At 43.5% G+C, this 6,000-nt stretch overlaps 1 protein-coding gene across 1 annotated transcript in view; it reads right to left on the bottom strand.

The window, feature by feature from the left end:
* The window catches only part of NEK10 (NIMA-related kinase 10), a 143,971-nt gene extending 137,971 nt beyond the window's left edge, over positions 1–6,000 (bottom strand). Inside the window, exon 1 of the mRNA XM_014549224.1 lies at positions 5,860–6,000. The gene's annotated coding sequence lies outside the window, so the exon portion shown is untranslated. The remainder of the gene's footprint in view (positions 1–5,859) is intronic.

The raw sequence follows: 6,000 nt of genomic DNA on the forward strand, positions 1-6,000 counted from the left end.
CATGCAAACTCATATATTTTGTGATACAGGGAAATACTTGAAGATATGAATGTAATTTCTATGAATCCCCTCAACAGTCACTGCATAATGTTAATTGTGTTATGTCTGTGTTCCAGTCTGTGTGGCTGCTAACCCAAGTCCACGCATGACAGAGTTTAGCATGTGCCTGTGTTAGGACAAATGAACCCGAGGCCCATATATTAAGTAGTGATATTAAAAAGGAAAAATAGGTCCATTGCCCGGCCAGTGTGGCCCAGTGGTTGAGCATCAAGCTATGAACCAGGAGGTCATGGTTCAATTCCCGGTCAGAGCATCTGCCTTGATTGTGGGCTCCTTCCCCAGTAAGGGGCATGCAGAAGGCAGCTGATCAATGTTTCTCTTTCATCACTGATGTTTCTATCTCTCTCTCCCTCTTCCTTCCTCTCTGAAAACAATAAAAATATATTAACATAAATAAATGAGAGAAAAGGTCCAGGTGATATGAAGGAAGAGTTTCTATTAGCCAGTGAATGAAAATAACTAAAGCAGCACACCAAATTTCCCTTTTCTCATTAGCCCCAAACACAGCAAAATTACATTCAATTCCCTGTTTTTGTGTGAGAGAGAACTGTGAAAATGATATTCATTCGTTCCTTTAAGAAATAATTATGATCTCCTCGTATATGCCAGGTATTGAGGCGACTACACTGAATAAGACATGATCCCAAATGTCTGCCCCAAAAAGTTAACCATCATGGGAATAAGTCATGATAATAAGTGAGTCATGAATTAGTAATCAGTGAGTATGGACTTAGCCCTAGATCTTCTAAGGGTGATTGGAACACCGGGTAAACACACTGATGTTCACAACAATTGGCAGGACTGCAAGAAACCAGAAGTACTTTCTGAGCCATAAAATAAAATAATATTTCCCCTAATAACATTCCATTCTAAGTGCATTTTATTATTTACTCTGCTCTGTGCAGAAGAGACTCCTGAGCACTACAAAAAAAAATCCATCCACAATTCAGTGTGTGTGTGTGTGTGTGTGTGTGTGTGAGGGGGGCGTAAATATGTAGTTAATACGAAAAATTTTGTCTTTTTTTTTTAACAGTTCGGCCTAAAGCAAGGGATTAAATTAAAACACTAGAAATGTTAGAAAGCAGCGAAAATGAATGTCCATAGGTGATTACAAATTGAATGAATTCGAGGGAAAGAAAGATCACTGTGGGCTGAAGAGCTATGGAAAGGCTCATGAACCCTGGCGACCTGAAGAAGGTCCATAAGAATAGGTGGGGTGGGGGAAGAATACTCCAGGAGAGGAACCAGAGGTTTGGAGGCTAGATCCTGAGAGTAGTTTAGGGATATGGTGAGTAGATGAGTTGATTGGAGCTGAGAAATCTGGAAAGAAGTGAATAATGGGTACATGAATGAGCGGTGACCTCCAAGACTACAGCCAACTTATGGGACAAAATAGTCTCAAATAAAGGCATGAACCTCAGGAAAATGACACCGCCCGCCTCCTCGCCCCCTTGCTCATTTGATCACTAAATCCTGACTCTTGTCTTACTCAACATGGCTCCGGTCTGTTCACGTCTCTCCATGCTCACTGCCAACACCCTAGTCTACATCACCACCTGAACTACAGTAATCACTTCTTAAATGGTCCCTCCACTTTCAACTTCTCCCTCCTCCCCAAAACAAAAAATCCATTCTCCACACAGCAACGAAAGCACCCCTTGTGTGATACAAATTTGACCAGTTAAGCCTTCATGAACTTCCATGTCTCTTAGGATAAAAACAAAAAGTATCAAGTATGAGGTGTTTCATGAGATGATGCCTCTGACCCCCTAGCCAGCTCCACTCATACAGGGCCCTGAATCCTTGTCCCAGACCTGCTTCTCCTCGATGCCTCAGGACTTTACTCCTGGATACAAGGGTCAGATTGGTACAGAAAGGCCTGGAAGGCTCATCCATCATGTCTCAACTCGAGTATCCATTCTTTAAGGGAATTTTCGCTGACCTCCTTGATATAGTCACAGCCCCACCCAGCACTGCCTTGCAGCTCTTAATAAAGGGGAAGATTCAGGCAATAATTGAATAAATATGCATGTCTGTCTCCTTAGTCTACTGTAAACTAGTCACGAATAGAAATGATAGTTAGCTTGCTCATCCTCAGCATCCAGGACAGCACTACTAGTTAGAACAAACAACAAATTCAATAAATGATTGCTGAATGAATGAATGAACGAACAAATCCCATGAAATATGATTTGGAAGCTCCAAGTACAACTGGAGTATCATTGTTTAGACATGGAGGGAAAACAATGAAAAAACTATCATGAAATAAGTTTGCCCCAGTTGATCAGTATCAAGTTATTACAAAATGTTGGTTAGACAAAAATCTCTCTATATCTTATTTACAATATCCATGTTAAATATGGACTAGCTCAAGTATATATGAAAGGGACAGTAACATTTCCTAAAGGAAAGATGGATGTTCATATCTACATCAAGTACAGCATTCACCTGCACATTAAATGAATTCCGTGGTCTCCACTGACGAGAGGTTAAAGGTTTGGGAATGTGAATTCTGCCGGTGACACTGCTGGAATGCAGCCAAAAGCAGCGAGGGTGATTGCGGAGACCTGGTTTCCACTTGCCCGCTGAGTGACCTCGGAAAGTCCCTGACCTCTTTATCAGTTTCCTAATTTACCAAAAATAGAATTAACAACATCTCCTTTATAAGATGGTGGTCAGAACTACATAAAGGGAAGCCCCTTTAAAACTGGTGATGGCTATAGAAATATAAGTTACTATTATGATAGCTGTTGTAAATATTATCATTGGCAATATTACTATTCAATTTGAAGAACTTATCATGCTTATTTTAAATCATTTGACTAGATCCACTGACTGAGATCCATTGGTGACAAATACTAGACATAAAATGAAAAAAATGTTTCATTTTCAATGTCACAGTCTTCATTTTAATTTTTTAAAGCTAATATTCTTTAGGGTTCACTTTTATAAGCACTGTGACATATTCATTTAATCCTCAAGACAATCCTATGAGGTAGATAGTGTTGTATCTCCCACTTAACAGATGAAGAAACCGAGGCACTGAAAAGTTAAGTAATTCTTGGTGTTGTACATTCTATGAGTTTGGACAAATGTATAATGTATTCATCCTTATAATATCACTAGAGGCCCGATGCACGAAATTCATGCAAGAGTAGGCCTTCGCAGCCTCGGGTGGCGGCCTGGATCCCTCCCTCACAGCCACGGTGGCTTCTTCGATCCCGAGACTGCAGCCCCGGCTTTGTCCAGAAGGACGTCTGGTCTAATTAGCATATTAGGCTTTTATTATTATAGATAAGGTATTTTTGCTGCCCTAAAAACCTTTCCTTCTCTGCCTATTCATTTTCCCCCTCCCCTAGTCTCCCACCCTCTGGCAACCACTGATGTTTTTATTGTCTCCACTGTTTTGTCTTTTCCAGAAGGTCATATTGATGAAATAATATAGTATATAGCCTTTTCAGATTGGCTTCTTTCATTTAATTATATCCACTTGAGGTTTCTTCATGTCTTTTCACAGTGCCATACTTCATTTCTTTTTTCACTGAATAATATTCTATTGTCTGGATGTGTCACAGTTTATTTATTCATTCACCCATGAAGGACATGTTAGTTGTTTGCAGGTATTGGTGACTGAATAAAGCTGCTACCAACATCCACGTAAATGTTTCCATTTTGTAAACATGTGAAAATAAACTAAGTATAAGGCATGGTGCACTTGATATGGATTATTCACATTTAGTCTTTAAAACAATCCTATGAGGCAGGTGTTAATACTAGCCCATAGTAGAGATAAAGAAACTAATTAGAGGCTAATTTGCTGTGAGCCACAGAGCGAAATTGTTGGAGCCAGGATTCAAACCCATGTATGTCTGACTCTAAAGCTTCTCTCTTGCAAACTGTGATGTACTCTCTCTGTTTTCCATTTTAAACTTATGCCATATAACAACAACTATCAGCATCATGATTATGGCATGAAATACAGACTATGAATTGAAATAATATCCAACTACTAAGGATCTCAAAATCTGAGCAAAACCTGTAAGTTCAACATTCAGCTCTTAGAAGCAGAAGCTTCATTGGCCAGAAGTTATTTCTGACTTTTCTGGAACTAATAAGGAGGCCAATGAAAAACAATCATTTCTCATTTTAGAGAGCCATTCATTTAACAAGTATTTCTAGAACCCCTGCTATGTACATGGTACTGTGATAGATATAACAAATGGTGTGAGTAAAACAAACAGGGCCTCTGCCCTCACAGAGAAAGTCCAGAGGAGGAAACAGAAAAGTAATCAGGCAACACACAGAGAATGACTGGGGAGTGAGAACGGGGCTGGAGATGGCGCAAAAAGTGGATTCCTCTGCAGGCAGTGTGAGCTACAGGTGAAATTACGATGCACGGAAGAGAATGTGGCATGTTCTGGGAACAAGATGGAACTGCCAATACAAGACCTAACTGGATTTGAATTTTTGCAGGCAGGGAAATGCCCTTATATGTTTTTTTTAGAAAGATCTGTCTAACAATAGGAATGAAAATGGATTTGAGCCCTAACGGGTTTGGCTCAGTGGACAGTGTCAGCCTGCAGCACCCAAGGGTCCCAGGTTGGATTCCGGTCAAGGGCATGTACATTGGTTGTGGGCACATACCCAGTAGGGAGTGTGCAGGAGGCAGCTGATCAATGTTTCTCTCTCATCGATGTTTCTAACTCTCTATCCCTCTCCCTTCCTCTCTGTAAAAAATCAATAAAATATATTTTTTTAAAATGGATTTGACCAGGCCAGACTGGAATCAGGGGAGTTGGATGGGTGCTGAATTTAACCAAGGAATTGGTGGAAAATGCAATACAGGGAGAATGGAGATGGTGCTGTGGGAATTGACTCGGCAGCTAGGAAGAAGGTACAGCCTTGGCAATTGCTGGCAATGCAGAAGAGGTGGTAGCGTCAAAGATGTTGCCCAGCCCTGACCGGTTTGGCTCAGTGGATAGAGCGTCCGCCTGCGGACTGAAGGGTCCCAGGTTCGATTCCCGTCAAGGCCATGTACCTTGGTTGCAGGCACATCCCCAGAAAGAGGTGTGCAGGAGGCAGCTGATCGATGTTTCTCTCTATCCCTCTCCCTCTCCCTTCCTTTCTGTAAAAAATCAATAAAATATATTAAAAAAAGATGTTGCCCAGAAGGTGGTTTTGGTAACTGAATAGGTGGTGCCCAAGACAGGAAACCCAAGGGTGAGGCAGTCTGGTGGGAGTGGGGGGAAATGGGATTTAGGGGTGCACAGGTGTGGAGTTAACTGGCAGTTGGATTCGGGGGTCTGACGCTCATACTAGGCTGGAGGTGGAAGCTTTCCAGTTATCAGCAGACCTCTGGGCCTGAGGCATGGAGGTGGAGAGGCTCACCCACGTGGAGCAGAAAAGCAGGGGGCCAGTCCGAACAGCATCATACCAGGGGAACGTATAAAAAGCACGCGCCATAAGGGTTTTATGCCTGAGTCTCCAGAGACGTGGGGGCAGAATGGAAGAGACACGCTCAGGCTCCCTGTAACCAGAATAATTACTTCCTGGAGCAAACACCGTGGGTGGCACTTTCCCACCATCCATCCGCCCATCACCAACCCATCGTCTACGAGGACGGCTCACAGGGACTCCCCTGCCCACAAGGGCGCGCACTGGCAGCCCCGGCCTCAGGTCCCGGCCTCAGGTCGACTCCCGAGGCTTCGGGATGCTCCACCTGGACCAGTGGGCACCTCCCTGGAGACGCTACTCAAACCGCGCGCGGGCCCAGGGGGACGCCCGCTCCTGCCCACTCACCGCGCTGGAGGGAGGTCCCTCCTTCTGCCAATCTCTAAATGGTCCTTCTCATCGTTTCTGCGGCTGTCACCGCTGCTCCGGATAGGAGGGCCGGCCCGCCCTCCCCCAGCCCACTCCCGGCCCCTGGAACTTCGGGGGCGC

This window comes from Myotis brandtii, unplaced genomic scaffold, assembly GCF_000412655.1.
Source record: "Myotis brandtii unplaced genomic scaffold, ASM41265v1 scaffold54, whole genome shotgun sequence".
Lineage (NCBI taxonomy): Eukaryota > Metazoa > Chordata > Mammalia > Chiroptera > Vespertilionidae > Myotis > Myotis brandtii.